Consider the following 19103-nt stretch of genomic DNA (forward strand, 5'->3'; position numbering starts at 1 on the left):
TGGAGTGCAGTGGTGCAATCTCGGCTTATTGCAACCTCTGCCTCCCAGGTTCAAGCGATTCTTCTGCCTCAGCCTCCTGAGTAGCCAGGACTACAGGTGCATGCCATCACACCCAGCTAATTTTTTGTATTTTCAGTAGAGATGGAGTTTCACTGTGTTAGCCAGGATGGTCTCAATCTCCTGGCCTCATGATCCACCCGCCTCAGCCTCCCAAAATGCTGGGATTACAGGCATGAGCCACCACACCCAGCCTTTGCCCACTTTTTAATGGGATTGATTGTTACTTGAGTTCCTTGTATATTCTGGATATTAGTCCCTTGACAAATGAATAGTTTGCAAATATTTTTTCCCTTATAACAGGCTGTTTCTTCACTCTGTTGATAGTTTTCTTTGCTGTGTCAAAGCTTTTTAGTTTAATACAGTCCCATTTGTCTATTTTTCTTTTTGTTGCCTATGCTTTCAAGGTCTTAGCCATGAAATCTTTGCCTAGACCAGTGTCCTGAAGTGTTTTCTCTATATTTTTTCTAGTATTTTAATAGTTTCAGATCTTACCTTTAAGTCTTTAATCTATTTTAAGTTGATTTTTCTATATGGTGAGAGATAGGGGTCCAGTTTCATTCTTCTGCATATGAATTTCCAATTTTACTAGCACAATTTGTTGGAGAGACTGACCTTTCCCCAATGTATGATCTTGGTGCCTTTGTTGAAAATCAGTTGTCTGTAAACATGCAAATTTATTTCTGGATTCTCTATTCTGTTGCATTGGTCTATATGTTTGTTTTTATACAAATACCATCCTGTTTTGTTTACTATATCTGCCTCTAGCTTTGTTCTTTTTGCTCATAATTGCTTTGGCTATTCAGGCTTTTTTTTTCCTGGTTCTATACAAATTTTAAAATTGCTTTGTCTAATTCTGTGAAAAAATGATGTTGATATTTTAATAGAGATTGCATTGCATTTGTAGATTGCTTTAAAGAGTATGGTCATTTTAATGATACTAATTCTTCCAGTCATGAGATGCGATGTCTTTCCATTTGGTTGTGTACTCTTCAATTTCTTTTATCAGTACTTTGTAGTTTTCCTTGCAGAGATCTTTCACGTCCTTGGTTAAATTACTCCTACGTATATTTTTTTGTCACTATTGTAAATGGAATTACCTTTCTTATTTCTCTCTTGGCTAGTTTATTATTAATAACACTACTGATTTTTGTATGTTAATTTTGTATCCTTTTACTGAATTATTTTCTCAATAAAGAGTTTTTTGGTGGAGTATTTAGGTTTTTCTAGATATAAGATCACAGATCATATCATCAGCAAAGAGGGACAGTTTGAGTTCCTCTTTTCCAATTTGGATGCCATATATTTCTTTCTCTTGCCTAATCGCTCTGGCTAGGATTTCTAGTATTATGTTGAATAAGAGTGGTGAAAGTGGGCATCTTTGTCTTGTTCCAGTTCTTAGAGGAAAGGCTTTCAGCTTTTCCCCATTCAGTATGGTGTTAGCGGTGGGTTTGTCATACATGTCCTTTATTATGGTGAGGTATGCCTTCTCTGCCTAGTTTGTTGAGAGTTTTTATCATGAAGGGACGTTGAGTTTTATTAAACACTTTTTCTGCATGAGTTGAGAGATCATATGGTTTTGGTCCTTCATTCTGTTGATGTGATGTATGCTGTTTACTGATTTGCATATGTCAAACCATCCTTGCATCCCTCGGATGAATCCCACTTGATCATGGTGTATTATCTTTGTGGTATGCTGTTGGATTAGATTTGCTAGTATTTTTGAGGATTTTTGTGTCTATGTTCATCAGGTATATTGGTCTATAGTTTTATTTTTTTGTTGCATCCTTGTCTCGTTTTGGCAACTGGGTAATGCTGACTGACCTCATAGAATGAGTTAGGGAGATCTCCTCGTCTTCAATTTTTTGGAAAAGTTTGTAGACAATTGTTGTTAGCTCTTCTTTGAAAGTTCGGTAGAATTCAGTAGTGAAGCCATCTAGTCCTGGACTTTTCTTTGTTGGGAGACTTTTATTACTTCTTTGATCTCATTACTTGTTACTGGACTGTTTAGGTTTTCTGTCTCTTCCTGGTTCAATCTTGGTAGGTTATATATATTGAATTTTTCCATTTTCTCTAGATTTTCCAATTTATTGGTATATAGTTGTTCATAATAGTATCTGATGATCTTGTGTATTTCTGAGTATCAGTTATAATGTCTCCTTTTTCATTTCTGATTTTATTTGGATCTTTTTTTTTTTGCTTAGTCTAGTGGTTTATCAATTTTGTTTATCTTTTCAAAAAGCCAACTCTTCATTTTGTTGATCCTCTGTATTGTTTATTATTTATTTATTTTGAGATGGAGTCTCACTCTGTTGCCCAGGCTGGAGGGCAGTGGCGCGGTCTCAGCTCACTGCAACCTCCACTTCCCAGGTTCAAGTGATTCTCCTGCTTCAGCCTCCCGAGTAGCTGGGATTACAGACACATGCCACCACGCCCAGCTAATATTTTGTATTTTTAGTAGCGACAGGGTTTCACCATGTTAGCCAGGACGGTCTCAATCTTCTGACCTTGTGATCTGCTGGCCTTGGCCTCCCAAAGTGCTGGGATTACAGGTGTGAGCCACCACGCCTGGCTAATCCTTTGTATACTTTTTTAGTGTCAATTTCATTTAGTTCTGCCTTGATGTTTATTATTTCTTTCCTTCTACTAATTTTGGTTTTGGTTTGATCTTGCTTTTCAAGTTCCTTGAAGTGCACTATTAGATTATTTACTTTAAATTTTTCTACTGTTTTGATGTAGGCACTTACTTCTACAAACTTCCCTCTCAGCACTGCTTCTGTTGTATCCTGTAGATTTTGGAATGCTATGTTTTGATTTTCATTTGTTTCAAGAAATTTTTTTATTTCTTCCTTAATTTCTTCCTTGACCCAAGGTCATTCAGGAGCATGTTGTTTAATTTTCATGTATTTGTACAGTTTCCACAGTTCCTCTCGTTATTGACTTGGTTTTTGGTGGTTTGATAAAATTGTGATATATCAATTTTCAAAAACTTGTTGAGACATGTTTTGTGTCCCAATATATGGTCTATCCTGGAGAATGTTGTGTGTGCTGATGAGAAGAATGTATGTTCTGTAGCTGTTGGACGAAATGTTCTATAAATATCTGTCAGACCCATTTGGTCTAATGCACAGTTTATATCTAATGTTTCTTTGTCAATTTTCTGTCTAGATGATCTGTTTAATGCTGAGAGTGGGCTGTTGAAGTCCCCAACTATTATTTTATTGGAATCTGTCTCTCCCTTTAAATCTAATAAAATTTGCTTTATATATCTGGGTGCTCCAGTGTTGGGTGCATATGTATTTAGAACTGTTATATCCTCTTGCTAAATTGATCCCTTTATCATTATACAATGACCTTCTGTGGTTAATACTGAGTATAAACTTGATTGAATTGAAGGATGCAAAGTATTTACCCTGGGTGTGTCTGTGAGGGTGCTGCCAAAGGAGATTAACATTTGAGTCAGTGGACTGGGAAAGGCAGACCCACCCTTAATCTGGGCACCATCCAATCAGCTGCCAGCACAGCTAGAATACAAAGCAGGCAGAAAAGAAATGTGAAAAGACTAGACTGGCCTAGCCTCCCAGCCTACATCTTTCTCCCATGCTGGATGCTTCCTGCCCTTGAACATCAGACTCCAAGTTTTTCAGTTTTGGGACTCATGCTGGCTCTCCTTGCTCCTCAGCTTGCAGATGGCCTATTGTGGGACCTTGTGATCTTGTGAGTTAATACTTAATGAACTCCCCTTCATATATCCTATTAGTTCTGTCCCTCTAGAGAATGCTAATATATCTTGTCTCTTTTTATTGTTTTTTACTTCAAGTTTATGTTATCTAAGTGTAGCTACTCCTGCTCACTTCGTTTGCTTGGAATATCTTTTTCCATATTTTTACTTTCAGTCTATATGTGTCTTTCCACATGATTATCTGTTTCTTGTAGGCAGTAAATAATTGGGTCTTTTAAAAAATCCATTCAGCCAGTCTACTTTTTTTTTTTTTTTTTTGAGACGGAGTCTTGCTCTGTCGCCCAGGCTGGAGTGCAGTGGCGCGATCTGGGCTCACTGCAAGCTCCGCCTCCTGGGTTCCCGCCATTCTCTTGCCTCAGCTTCTCCGAGTAGCTGGGACTACAGGCGCCCGCCACCACGCCGGGCTAATTTTTTTGTATTTTTAGTAGAGACAGGGTTTCACCGTGGTCTCGATCTGCTGACCTCGTGATCCGCCTGCCTCGGCCTCCCAAAGTGCTGGGATTACAAGCGTGAGCCACCGTGCCCGGCCCAGTCTACATTTTTTAAGTGGAAAGTTTAACTCATTTACAAGCAAAGTTATTATTGATACGCGATAGCTTATTCTTATCATTTTAGTAAATTATTTCTGGGTGTTTTGTAAGTCCTTTAGTCTTTTTCTTATTATTGTTTAACACTGTGGTTTGATGGTTTCTGTAGTGATGACATTTGAGTCTTTTCCTTGTTTGTGCATTTGCTCTACCAGTTGTTCTTACATTCTTACGTGTTTCATAATGGTAAATAACATTCTTTCTCTGGCAAAGTTCTTATTCATATCTTGAATTGTTTTTCTGATTTCTTTGTTATTTCACTTCCATCTGTAGGACTCCCTTAAGCATTACTTGTAGGGAGCAGAGGGGAGAGGAGGACTTTATCCTGAATATGTGTCTATGGTCTTGGTTGCATAGGACGTGTTGGCTTTGATTCTGGGTGGTGATGAATTTCCTCAGTTTTTGCTTGTCTGGGAAAGACTTTATTTCTCCTTCATTTACAAAGGATAATCTTGCTGGGTATAGCATCCTTAATTGGCAGTTTTTTCTTTCAGCACTTTGCATATACTATACTCTCCTGGCCTGTAAAGTTTCTGCTGAGAAGTCCACTATTAGTCTGATATGGGTCCCTTTATAGGGAACCAGATGCTTTTCTCTTGCTGTTTTTTAGAATTATCTCTCTGTTTTTGACAGTTTGACTATAATGTGTCATGGAGAAGAACTTTGCATTATATCTATTTGGGGATCTCTAAGCCTCTTGTATCTGGATGTCTAAATCTCTTGCCAGACTTGGGAAGTTTTTATCTGTTATTTCATTAAATAGGTTTTCTAATTCTTTTTTCTTTGCCTTCTAGGACTCCAAAAGTTTGAATATTTGGTTGCTTTATGGTGTTTCATGTGTCAAGTTAGGGTTTGCTCATTCTTTTTTATTCTTTTTTATTTTTGTCTAACTGGGTTATTTCAAAAGACCATTCTTCAAGTTCTGAGATTCTTCCTTCTCCTTAATCTACCCTATTGTTGAAGCTTTCAAATGTATTTTGTATTTTATCCAAAAATAAACAGTGTACACTGGTGGTGGTGGTAGCTGTGATGGGCTGTGTGAGCTAGTCTCCAGGCCTGCAGGTGACATGCACAGGTAATTGCAAGCTATTGTGGTAGTGGCAGGGTGGGCAGGCCCCTGGGAGGAGTGGTCAGGTGTCAATGGTAGTGGACTGGGCAATCTTCAGTGCCCTGAACTGCATGCTCTGGCAAGGGTGAGGTGAAGCTGGTGCCATGTGAGTTTGTCCTCAGGGCTCCTCAGTGGTGTGTGCAGGTGTCTGTCATGATAGGCAGAGATGAAGCAACTTCCAGGCCTCTGGTGGAATGCTTGGGTTAGCAGTGGCAGTGGCCATGGTTGCTTTTAGTGGTGGCAGCCTAGGCTGACAGATGGGGAATGCATGCCTTGCTTGTACCTCAGCCCTGGTGGCAGTGGCCCATGCCTCACTTGTGCCTCAGCCCTGGCAGCAACAGCCTGCTCCTTGCTTGTGCCTCAGACCTGGTACCACTGGGCCCCAGGACAGTGTGCAGTCTGTTGTGGCAGGGATCTCAAAATGGCACCTTCCTGTAGCTGCCTAGGACTCAGGAGGAATATGTGACCCAGCACAATCTCCCTCCCTGGATCAATACCATCACGTGTTCTCCAGGCACTTCCCTGTGTTAGTTTCTGGGCCCTCAAGGCTCTGGGGCTCTCCTGAGGCTAGGATTGCAGAGGTACACAGTGGAAATTTGGTCTGCTGGGGGTCTCTAAGCCACCTTTCCCTGCACTCTGTCTTGCTTCTCTTTCCTTCCTTGGTTAAGCGTTGCGTGTCACGTTTCTGTAAAATTTCAGTGTTCTCTCTTGGATGATCTATTCGAAGTGTAATTATCTACTCACTATTTTGGTTCTTCTTAGGGGAGGAGGCGAGTACAAGATGCCTCTAGTCAGCCATCTTGAAGCCTCTCACTATCTTCATTTTAATGTTTAACTAGGCATATTGCCTAGTCAGGGCATTTTAAACCAATGATTAAGAAACCACCATTTAGTGAGCCTAGAGTGAAGATAGGATCTATTTTCAGAATGGAAGTTTAACTTTTTAGTCATTAAAAAGCAGTTCAATTTTCTTTCTCACTAACATTCTTGGTATTATAACTTTAAGAATATTCATATCCAGGCACAATGGCTAATGCCTGGATAACAATCCCAATGCTTTGGGAGGCTGAGACAGGAGGATCACTTGAGGTCAGGAGTTCAAAGCAAGCCTGGGCAACATAGTGAGACTCTGTGTCAAAAAAAAAAAAAAGCCAAGTGTAATGGTGCACAGCTGTAGTCCTAGCTACTTGGGAAACTGAGGTGGGAGGATCACTTGAGCCCAGGAGGCTGAGGCTACAGTGAGCCATAATCATGCCACTGCACTCTGGGCAATAAAATGAGACCCTGTCTCAAAAAAAAAAAAAATCCCACAAATGAGTAACTTTTAAAAATTAAAAAACTCCACATTATTAACTGTAGTTTTCAGTCATCAGTAGAATAGTAGAATGAAATATGCGTGGGATTACAGGCATGAGCATGGTGGCTCATGCCTGTAATCCCAGCACTTTGGGAGACAGAGGAGGGAGGATCAGTTCAGCCCAGCCAGCCTGGGCAACATAGGGAGATCCAGTCTCTACAAAAAAATAAAAACATGGTAGCTGAACATAGTGGCTCACACCTGTAGTCCCAGCTCCTTGGGAGGCTGAGGTAGGAGGATCTGCTTGAGCCTGGGAAGGCAAGGCTACAGTGAGCTGAGATGGTGCCATTGCCCTCCAGCTTGGGTGACAAAGTGAGACCCTGTCTCAAAAAAGAAGAAGGAAGGAAGGAAGGAAGAAAGGAAGGAAGGAAGGAAGGAAGGAAGGAAGGAGAGAGAAAGAAAGAAAGAAAGAAAGAAAGAAAGAAAGAAAGAAAGAAAGAAAGAAAGAGAAAGGGAGAAAGAGAGAGGGAGGGAGGAAGGAAAGGGAGAAAGGGAGGAAGAGAGAGGAAGGAAGGAGAGAAAGAAAAGAGAGAGAAAAGAGGAAAGAAAAGAGAAAGAAAGAAGAAAGAAGGAAAGAAAGAAAGGAAAGAAGAAAGAAAGAAAAGAAATAAGAAACATTAGGTAATGAAGGAGGAGAGAATAAGGAAATATTCCAATTATATCTTATTGTGAGTGTGGCTTACTGGAAGGAACTCAATCTCAAGGATTAGATTTTTTTGTTCAGTTTTAAAGCAACATTAAATTTCAATTAATGGGGTCAAAATATGGTGGTCTACTCTCAGGACCATAAAATCAGGGTAGCAGAAGCCTGCTTGGAGTTAAAAATAGATCCTGGGATATAGATAATCAAAGGTTGTTACTGTTTTTGTTACCTTCATTCTATTTCACTGCAATATATCCTCAAAACAAAAATGCCTCTGATAGTCACTAAGTTTGTTCTCAAATACCCAGGTTCTCTTTTCTGTGAATCTGATAAGATGACACTTTCCCACACTTTTGAAGTTAGACATACCCATTGGTTTTGCTTTAAATAAGAAGGCATTAGCAAGGGGAAGATGTGCCACTTCCAGGTAGAGCTATGGATTTGTGCCATGTCCATCCTCTTCCTGCTGTGATAACTGTGGAAGCATATGTTGAAGTACAGCTTTCATCACCAAGGTTCCTGAGTGACTACAACAAGCAGATGCCCTTGCTGATGCACACTGGACATGTAATATAGGCAAGAAATAAACTGATATATTTTTTAGTCATTGAGACTTTGGAGTTTGTTATTACAGCATAATCTACCTTATCTTGACCAATCTCTAATATGGGATGCTGCCAGAACAAAAACCTAAAAAAGTGGCATTGGCTTAGTGGTCAGGTGGTACTGACAAGGATGGTGAGCCATGTTACACAATGGTGACACATTTGGTAAAGCTGTTGGGTAAAGTCACTTGGAAGGTAGATGATGTGCCTAGCAAACTTGTAGCTCTAGAAGAAGCAACTAGAAAACATAATGGTGTAGATAGCCAATATATTTGACAATAAATAGGGGTTCAGGGGAGGGCTAGCTAGTTTGCAAGTAGGAGTGAAAGGAAAAAATTGACCAGAAATTCAGAGACTGGCAGGGTTGTGAGGCAGCTTTCTTCTCAATACAGATTAGATAAAAGATAAAACAATAAAGACTCAGCTTCACAGCAAGGATCTAATCAAGGCTATTGCCATCACATTCATGGTCAAAATCTCTGAACAGGCTGAGGTGTTCTCAGAACAAAGGTCCAACCAGAATGGAACTTTGGGGTTGACTCCCTTAGGAAGGGGTGGGTGAGGGTATTTTGAGTGTGGGAAAGATGTTTGGTGACTAGAAGTGTGGATTACAGTAGTCCTTATGTGTGTATTTGTTCTCTCCTAAGCACATGGTGAAATTGTGCTTCCTTATTCCATTTGAAATTAACCCTGACCATGTGGCTGAACTTGGTCAATAAAACGTGAAAGGAAATTATGTGTGTCACTTTGGGGCAGAAGCTTTAAGAGCCAGTGCTCACTCATCATTTCCTTTTTCTCCTCTTCCTCTGTCTGGGTGACGATAGAAACACATCATGAAGTGGAGTCCCCATCAACCTGGGTCCCTCCGTGACTATGGCCAGTAGAGTGTTCTGCCAACCCTAACCTATTCTGATCAATCTACTGACTAATATGTTTAATCTTTGTAGAGTAAGACATTATTTTTGTTTTGAAGAGTAAAATATTAGGCAGGGAAAAAAAATGTACAAACCATAAAGTAAAAAAAGTTACATCAGATTACATATAAATTTTAATTTTTGTATAGTAAAACACACTTAAAAGAAATTATATGCTGGGCAAAACATTTGTAACACATATACATGCAAAGGGTTAACACTGACTGTATATAAAGACCATCAATAAATTGACAACAAATATTTAATAACCCAGTAGAAACAATGGGCAGAGAATATGAGGAAGTTGTGGTGGACATTGGTTGTTTGCTTCTCTACCATTGTTTTTCCTTCTCCTGACAAAAGCAGCTAGGTTTCCCGTAGGGGAACGCCCTTCTCACATTCTCAGACATGTGATTTGTGTAGGTTTGACCACACTGTCAGCTCTAGGGGGTGCCCAGACTGGATTAAGTCACATGCCAAGCCCTGAACCAATCACTGGGTCTGATGTTAAAGAAAAAAAAAAAATTATTTGTAACGTTTGTTAAAGCATAGTAAAGAAAACTTTATTTATTTATTTTGAGACAGGGTCTTGCTCTGTCTCCCAGGCTGGAGTGCAGTGGCACGATCTCGGTTCACCGCAACCCCTGCCCCCAGGTTCAAACAATTCTCCTGCCTCAGCCTCTGGAGTGCCTGGGATTACAGGCATGCGCCACCATGCTCGGATAATTTTTATATTTTTAGTAGAGGCTGGATTTCACTATGTTGGCCAGGCTGGTCTTGAACTCCTGACCTCAAGTGAGCCACCTGCCTTGGCCTCCCAAAGTGCTGAGATTACAGGCATGAGCCACTACGCCCGGCCTAAAGAAGGCTTTATTCAGGACTATCATGATAGGTATAAGGACAACTGCAACAGGGTTTTGCAGTGGGGAAGAGGGATGGGGCTCAACTCTGAATACAGCATGGACAAGAAGAATTTATAGCCAAGGAGCAGGTGGAAGTAGGTGGGGAGAAAATTACTAAGAAGTGGCATTAGGAGTAGAAGGATTCTAGAGAAACCAACCTAACAGGATTCTATCTGAAGACAGGCCAGGGTGATTAGACTTCAGAGGATAAGAAATGAAACCGGATCAGATACAGAGGTTGACTGGATAGGGTAGGGGATTCTTGCTAAATTGACTTAGCAGGGTTCTTTGCTGAAACTGGATTGTACAAGGAAGTGCATGGATGGGCTTAGGAGGAGGTTCAGGAGCCTGACTAAAAGTTTGGTCAAGCAAAGGATCTTTGTCACTGGAAATGAATGGGTCAATTTTCTGATGTCTGGATGGGATATTACTGGGTAATTTTTTAAAAATGAGACTACTCTAATATGCTTTCATGGAAAGGTATACATGATATATGGTTTAATAACACAAATAAGTTTCAGAGTAAAGTGTACATGACCACATTTTTACTAAATAGGAAAGAGAGAGGAAAGCCTAGAATAAATGTAAATGTGTGTCAGCATAGAGTAAAAAGCATAATGATGCAGATACATAGTTAACATTGTATACTTGTTACTAGTCTCAGCTCCAAATCTTGGCATTCTGCTTTGTGATGCTGGGGCTGAGACTCCACAAACCTCATTTCTGCTTTGTCAGCTGTTCTGTTACACTCTGTTCATAGGGGGTACTGGAGGCAGAGAGGGAAGTTGGAGGAGGGATCTCCTGTTTGCTTCCTAAAGGCTTCCTATTCCTGTCAGAGTAGCTCCAGTAATTTTTCACCCTGGCAGCAGCAGCTGGTTCCAGTTTCCAGTATTTTCCATATTCCCAGAATCAGCTTCAGGGTGCTCCTCAGAGCACCAATATGCCACTGCCCACTCCTCAGAGGTCTGGGTCCCAACTCCACAGGGTCTGTCCTCCATGTTTCTGGGTTCAAATGACCCTGGCTAATTCCCTTTGCTCCCAGCCCTAGGGGTGGAAGCCACCTCCTGTAGCTCCTCCCTTACCTCAGTGCCCCCTTTCGACATCTCAATCTTTCAATAACTGTTAAGCTGACTGTATAAATTTATTGTCACTGCTGTAACAGATTGCCACAAATTTGTGGCTTAAAACAACACAAATGTATTATATTCCAGTTCTGAAGTCATAAATCCAAAAGGGGCTTTACTGAGATTAAAATCAAGGTGTCAGCAGAGCTTCATTCCTTCTGGAGGCTTTAGAGAAGAATCTTTTTCCTTGTCTTTTCCAGCTTCTAAATATTGCCTGCATTCGTTGGTTTGTGGCCTCTTCCTCCACCTTTAAAGACGGCAGCATAGCACCTTCAAATCTCCCTCTGATTCTCATGCCTCTCTCTGTCACCTCTGAGGACTACAGAGTGTGACTACAGACTACAATGGGTGACTACATATGTCCTGCCTGGGTAATCCAGGATAATCTCTCATCTCAAGATCTTTATCTTAATCACATCTGCAAAGTCCCTTTAGCTATGTAAGGTAACACATTCACAGGTTCCAGGAATTAGGACATGGACATCTTTGGGAAATTATTATTCTCCCTACTCCACCAATCCCCTCGATCACGGCTTGGGAAACTTTTTCTGTAAAGGGCCAGACAGTAAATATTTTAGGCTTCGTGGGCCATGAAGTGTCTGTCACAACCACTCAACTTTGCTGTTGTAACATATAAGGAGCCATAGACAAGACAGAAATGAATGAGCATGCGGTGTTCTGGCAAAGCTTTAGTTACAAAAATACGCAATGGGTAGAATTTGGCCAGCTGGCGTTAATATTCCACCCCATCCTAGATAAAATGATCTCTGTTAACATACTGATGTATTTTCTGTTTTCCTGATTCACCTTATCACAGACTGGTGAAACTGGAGGACGGTAATGAGGAGATTGTTAAATTTTTTGTATATATCTCTATATTGCTTGGCTTGTCACAAATATATTAGCTTTAAAATATTAAATATCTAATAAAAAAATCTATAGCTTTATCTATGTATAAAAACATTTTCTTAAAAAAAAAAAAAAAAACGAAGACAAAATAAAACAAAATATCTGGGAGAAGAACCAAGCAATCCTGTCTCAGTAAGAATCAGCCTGTCAGCAAAAATAGCTAGAGGCAGCTAGTTATTCTTTAAGGCCCATGGCAACAATCGCTCCTTGTCCCTCCAGATGAATGTCACCCCACCTTCTTTGAAAGCCCTAGGCTTTTTTTTTCTTTCCTTGATGGAGTTTCACTCTTATTGCCCAGGCTGGAGTGCAGTGGTGTGATCTCAGCTTACTACAACCTCCGCCTCCCGCGTTCAAGCGATTATCCTGCCTCAATCTCACGAGTAGCTGGGATTACAGGAGTGTGCCACCACGCCCAGCTAATTTTTGTATTTTTAGTAGAGATGGCATATCACCGTGTTGGCCAAGCTGGTCTCGAACTCCTGACCTCAGGTGGTCCACCCCCATCGCCCTCCCAAAGTGCTGGGATTACAGGCATGAGCCACCATGCCCAGCCTGAATGCCCTAGGCTCTTTATTGACACCTCGGAGGCACTGATTGTATAAAGAATCCTGCTACCCAGAATAGAAGCATCTAGTGGTCAGTAATCCCATTTTAAATTGAGAATTAGCCTAGATTATAATAAGGATAGTTGCTTTGGAGTCATCAAGACCTAATTGATCTTGGGCAAGTTCCTTGACTTCTTGGAGCCCCAGTGTTCTCATCTGTAATTTGGGATAAAAAAGGCCCATGTGACATGACTGCAGAGTTATAACACTGAAGAACAAGGCTTCAGCTGGGCGTGGTGGCTCACACCTGTAATCCCGGCATTTTGCAAGGCTGAGGTGGGTGGATCGCCTGAGGTCAGGAGTTCAAGATCAGCCTGGCCAACATGGTGAAACCCTGTATCTACTAGAAATACAAAAATTAGCCAGGAGTGATGGTGCATGCCTGTAATCCCAGCTACTCGGGAGGCTGAGGCAGGAGAATCGCTTGAATGTGGGAGGTGAAGGCTGCAGTGAGCCAAGATCGCTCCACTGTATCCCAGCCTGGGTGACAGAGCTAGACTTCATCTCAAAAAAAAAAGAAAAAAAAGAAAAAAGAGAACAAGCCTTCAAGTTTGGATTGGGCTTCACATCCAGGCTTCACCATTTGTGTGCTCTGTGTTCTTATGCGAGTTGCTTTACATCTCTGAGCCTGAATTTCCTCCCGTTTGTAAAAGATCATTACGACACCTATTTCAAAGGTTGGGTGGAGATACAATCAGAATGTAATCCTGTGGTCTTTCTGGTCAGAGCAATCATCATCATCTCTCACTTGGCTCACAGTAATGGCTTCTGCCTGGCCTTCCTGCTTTCAGCCTCCAGACTCTTCTCAAGGCAACAGCCAGGGTGATCTGGTTGAAACTTAGTCGGATCATGACACTCCTTTAAAATGGAAGTCCACAAACTATGGCTCACAGGGTAACTATAGCCCATGAGCTCAGAACGGTTTCCACATTTTCAGATGGTTAAAAAAAGAAACAAAAGAGGAACAATATTTTGTGACCCATGAAAATTATGTGAAATTCAGTGTCCATAGGTAAATTTTGTTGGAACACAGCTATGCTCCTTTGTTTACACACTGTTGATGGCTACTCTTGTGTTACAATGGCAGGACTAAATAGTTGCAACACAGACCACGTGGCCAGCAAAGCCTGAAATATTTACTATCTAGCCCTTTGCAGAAAAGTTTGCCAAGCCCTGCTCTAAAACACAGATTAACAAAGCAGAACAAACAATAAGCATTCTGATGGCTTCCCATCTCTCTCAGAGTAAAAGACAAAAGCACTTCATCATCTTGTCAGTCACTCTGGCCTCCCTGCTGTCCATATACCAGTTACACTTGGCCTCAGGCCTTTCCCCTGGCTGCTCCTTTACCCTGGAATGCCCTTCTCCATGTATCTGCATAGCTAACTCCTTCATCACCTTCCATTGAATATTGGCTCAAACGTCACCTTCCCATGGAGCACTATGTGTGATAGGGACAGGAGGCAGAAAAATTCTGGGAGGGCAGGTCCCCAGCGAGGACCCCACCCTCGAACCTGGAACAGTGGTCCAAAGCGAGAACTTACATCCCTGTTTTCCCACTCAAATGTTGCCTTTTCCAAAACCACCATGGCCTGCCCTGCCCCACATCCTGTGTGGATAAAAACCCCAGGCTCACCTGGCAGAGAGAGGGAAAGCAGCTGGACATCGGAGACTATGGTTGGATGTCGGAGAGAGGGACTCATCCTAAGTGTAGGCATAGTTTTTATCATCCTCTGAAGAGAGGAGTCTGGCAGGGATGGCTGGAGAATTTCAGGGGAAGATTACCTTCTCGTTCCGTCCCCTTTTCAGCTCCCTTTCTCACTGAGAGCCACTCTCATTGGCAATAAAATCCCCCCCTCCCACATTTACCACCTTCAATTCGTTTGTGAGACCTTATTCCTCCTGGACTCCAGACAAGAACTTGTGTGCCTCGAGTGTGGGCACAAAAGGCTGTCACACTGACCATCTACTGAGCTGTTAAGCTGCCTGCAGACAGCAAAGCTATAGGGGCACTGCAACACTTCCTCTGGGGCTTTGGGCACCCTCCCTTAGATGCTGCCATGGGCCAGTACGGAGTTCAGTCTTGCCGGCACCTAAAAGCACACACCGTGGCTCCTGCACCAGCTCACCTGTGCTCCCACTCCCGCGTGGGGTGGAGCAGAGAGTGAGTGGAGTTCGCCCCTGCCAGTGCCAGTGCACTCCAGTTCCCACCCACGAAGGGGTCAGGGAACTGTCCTGCTTCACCTAGACCATCTATTTAATATTGTAAACCGTTTCTGTGCTCGCCCGATGTAGGCACTCCTGATCCGCCTAACCCAGATCTATCCTTTTCACAGTGATTGTCGTCTTCTAACACTCCACTTAATCACTTCTTTACTACATCTATGGGCCTGTCTTTCCAAGCAGAATGAAAAGTCCTCCAGGGCAGAGATTTTTATTCATCAGTCTCTCCCAGCACTTACTACCTAGTAGATCTTAAGACAAATGTGTTGAATGAATGCATGAAATAAAAGAAAAGAAGATATGAAGTATTAAGCACATTGCCTGGCCCATAGTAGGTACTTCAAAGCACTTATCATTGCTATTATTATTGATTGACTACTAGTACGTATAAAGTGAGTAACATAAAACAAACACGATACATTTTAATCTTTCTTACCTTCCCTTGATATCTCTTATGGCACTAAGGACAGTGCCTTGTATGTGCTAAGCACTCACTACTCTGATGAGATTTCACTCAGCCTTGTGCCCATCTCTATTGCTATCTACAAGAGCAAGCCAAATTTTGTGCCTCGGATCCCTGTTCCTCTCTGCTCCTCAATATTCAGCTCCCAGGGTTCTGTGACCAGGGGTAGAGTGTACATGTGATTAAGGTGACACCATCTTAATACACTATATACCTATATACCTTTTTTTTTTTTTTTTTTTTTTAATTATACTTTAGGGTTTTAGGGTACATGTGCACAATGTGCAGGTTTGTTACATATGTATCCATGTGCCATGTTGATTTCCTGCACCCATTAATTCGTCATTTAGCATTAGGTGTATCTCCTAATGCTGTCCCTCCCCCCTCCCCCCACCCCACAACAGTCCCCGGAGCGTGATGTTCCCCTTCCTGTGTCCATGAGTTCTCATTGTTCAATTCCCACCTATGAGTGAGAACATGCGGTGTTTGGTTTTTTGTCCTTGTGATAGTTTACTGAGAATGATGTTTTCCAGTTTCATCCATGTCCCTAGAAAGGACACGAACTCATCATTTTTTATGGCTGCATAGTATTCCATGGTGTATATGTGCCACATTTTCTTAATCCAGTCTATCGTTGTTGGACATTTGGGTTGGTTCCAACTCTTTGCTATTGTGAATAGTGCCGCAATAAACATACGTGTGCATGTGTCTTTATAGCAGCATGATTTATAGTCCTTTGGGTATATACCCAGTAATGGGATGGCTGGGTCAAATGGTATTTCTAGTTCGAGATCCCTGAGGAATCGCCACACTGACTTCCACAATGGTTGAACTAGTTTACAGTCCCACCAACAGTGTAAAAGTATTCCTATTTCTCCACATCCTCTCCAGCACCTGTTGTTTCCTGATTTTTTAATGATGGCCATTCTAACTGGTGTGAGATGGTATCTCACTGTGGTTTTTCTATATACCTATATACCTTAGTGACCCCACTGATACTGTTAGACTTTGTGCCCCCACCCAAATCTCATCTTGAATTGTAGCTCCCATAAATCCCACGTGATGTGGGAAGGGCCCAGTGGGAGATAATTGAATCATGGGGATGTTTTCCCCCATACTGTTCTCGTGGTAGTGAATAAGTCTCATGAGATCTGATGGTTTTATAGGAGGTTTTCCCTTTTGTATGGCTTCCATTCTCTCTTGCCTGCCACCAGGTAAGACATGCCTTTCGCCTTCCACCATGATTGTGAGGCCTCCGCAGCCACGTGGAACTGTGAATCCATTAAACCTTTTTCTTTATAAATTACCCAGTCTCAGATATGTCTTTATCAGCAGCATGAAAACAGACTAATACACCTACCTTACCAGATCTGCTATCCAGAGAACTCTGAATCTGGCACCAACTTCTGAAAGACTGTTCAAATGCAAACCACTTCAGCAGTACCGATGCTTGACCCTAAGATAAGATTGTGATACAAGTCTCCAGGGGTTGGAAAAAACCCGGCTATGTAATCACCATGGCTGGGCTTTGTTTACATAACAGTGTTTGAGAAATGTGTTCAGGACTATTTAAACTCAGACCATTTAAATTCTAAAGAATTAAAAAAATCAAGGTAAACACTTAAAGGATTTTAAAGATTAGCAAAAGGCGGGGTGTGGTGACTCATGCCTGTAATCCCAGCACTTTGGGAAGCTGAGGCAGGTGGATCATCTGAGGTCAGGATTTCGAGACCAGCCTGACCAATATGCGAAACCCCGTCTCTACTAAAAGTACAAAAATTAGCCGGGTGTGGGGGTGTGCTGAGACAGGAAAATCGCTTGAACCCGGGAGGCGGAGGTTGCAGTGAGCCAAGATCATGCCACTGCACTCCAGCCTGAGCGGCAGAGCAAGACTCCACCCCCACCCCCCAAAAAATTAGCAAGATAGGAGACTATATAACTTATATAACATCTACCTCTCCCTTCTCACCATGGTCTAAGGATTAAGTCAGTCTATGTAATATGTCTGGGGGAAACAAATGTGGGGGATTGGGAAATAGAGTCTCTGCAGGTATATAATGAGATCCTACATCCTGAGCTTCCTGGGGGTATCCTCAATATCAAATATTCTGGCAGTGGCAGAGTATGCACCTTGGATTTTTGTTTCTAAAAGTATTGCCATCATTTTAATTCATTGAGATAATCTCCCAAGCCCATTTGTGTGTGTGTGTGTGTGTGTGTGTGTGTGTGTGTATGACAGGGTCTCACTCTGTCGCCTAGGCTAGAGTGCAGTGGTGTGATCTTGGCTCACTGCAACCTCCACCTCCCAGGCTCAAGTGATCCTCCCATCTCATCCTTCCAATTAGCTGGGATCACAGGGTGCACCACCACACCCAGCTAATTTTTGTTTTTTTTTTTATAGAGACCAGGTTTCTCCATGTTTCCCAGGCTGGTCTCAAACTTCTGGCCTCAAGTGATCTGCCCACCTTGGCCTCCCAAAGTGCTGGGATTACAGACATGAACCATTGCACTCAGCCTCCACACTTAAGTTTTACAAAGAAGAACAATGAGGCCAGAGAGGGACTCTCCAGTGCTAAACACAGTTCCTGGCCATAGATGCTCACTAAACATTTGCTGACTGACTAAGCTTGGGCCAGTGACTTGCTTATAATTAGCAAGTTCCAGAGTTAGAACTCAAATTCAAGTCTCTTAACCCTGAGTTCAATGTTGCCTAGGTTCTCCTCACTCCTACGATAGCTCTGTCTCCCGAAGAATGAAGATTTTATGTGCCATAAACCATGTTGTCTCTGTCAGCACCTATCTCCTCCTTAGGCCCTCTCAGCTAGAGACCAGCCAGCCAGCCATGGGCAGCCTCAACTCCACACAGGCTCCAGGCCAATATTGACGCTGGTAGAGAGAGTATTAACAGCCACAGATCCTTCAAGCAGTTGGGTTTGGAATTAAGTGAGCTTCTGCAATCTTGCTGGGGCCTCTGGGTACCAGACATACATTTCCCCAACATCTTTGTTACAGCTATCATGTGACAGTGTTCTTTTTACAGGCCCTTCTGAAAAAGTTGTCTTGCTCTGAGTGGTGTAGTTCTGCAACCTATCCCCCAACTGATTAGACAGCGGACCAGGCCCAAGTCAATGTTCGCCATCTTTTTTGTTTGTTTGGTTTTGGTTTTCCCTTTTTTTTTTTTTTTTTAAGACAGAGTCGTACTCTGTCATCCAGGTTGGAGTGCAGTGACGCGATTTTGGCTCATTGCAACCTTCGCCTCCTGGGCTCACTGCCTCAGCCTCTCAGAGTAGCTGGGATTACAGGCGCCCACCATGACACCTGGCTAATTTTTATATTTTTAGTAGAGATGGGGTTTCACCATAATGACCAGGCTGGTCTCAAACTCCTGACCTTAGATGATCTGCCTGCCTCGGCCTCCCAAAGTGCTGGGATTACAAGCGTGAGCCACCATGCCTGGCCAGTGGTGGCCATCTTTATAGGATGGAAATGAGGGAAGCCTGTAGGGTGAAAGGACGTGATAAACACTCACAAATGGACATCTCCTGTACTGCAGAGTAACCAGTGGGACCCACAAGAGTCACTCTTTAGGAAAGAGTCAGACAGAAGATGTAAGGGATGCTGAGTTGTGCCACCATATCCTCTTCAGGATGCAGGTGCTATTTGCCCAGCTGTTGGCATTATTGGTTATTGACTCCCCATAGCTAAGTCTCTGTCTCTGAAGATTGCCCTCAGCCAAGTTACACCCCTTTCCAAGAAGCAGATAGTATCCAATGCCTAGTGGGAGAACAAAGCCCTGGCTTCTTGCTGTCATTGTCACAGACCTTGCAAAGATTATGAAAACAAGAGAAATCTAGCATGGCTGAT

General features: G+C 42.4%; 1 protein-coding gene across 1 annotated transcript in view; it reads right to left on the reverse strand.

Moving 5' to 3' along the window:
* Positions 1–19103, reverse strand: part of PIAS1 (protein inhibitor of activated STAT 1) — a 224867-nt gene that overhangs the window by 151474 nt on the left and 54290 nt on the right. The window lies entirely within an intron of this gene.

The sequence above is a fragment of the Symphalangus syndactylus genome, chromosome 5 (genome assembly GCF_028878055.3).
Source record: "Symphalangus syndactylus isolate Jambi chromosome 5, NHGRI_mSymSyn1-v2.1_pri, whole genome shotgun sequence".
Classification (NCBI taxonomy): Eukaryota; Metazoa; Chordata; class Mammalia; order Primates; family Hylobatidae; genus Symphalangus; species Symphalangus syndactylus.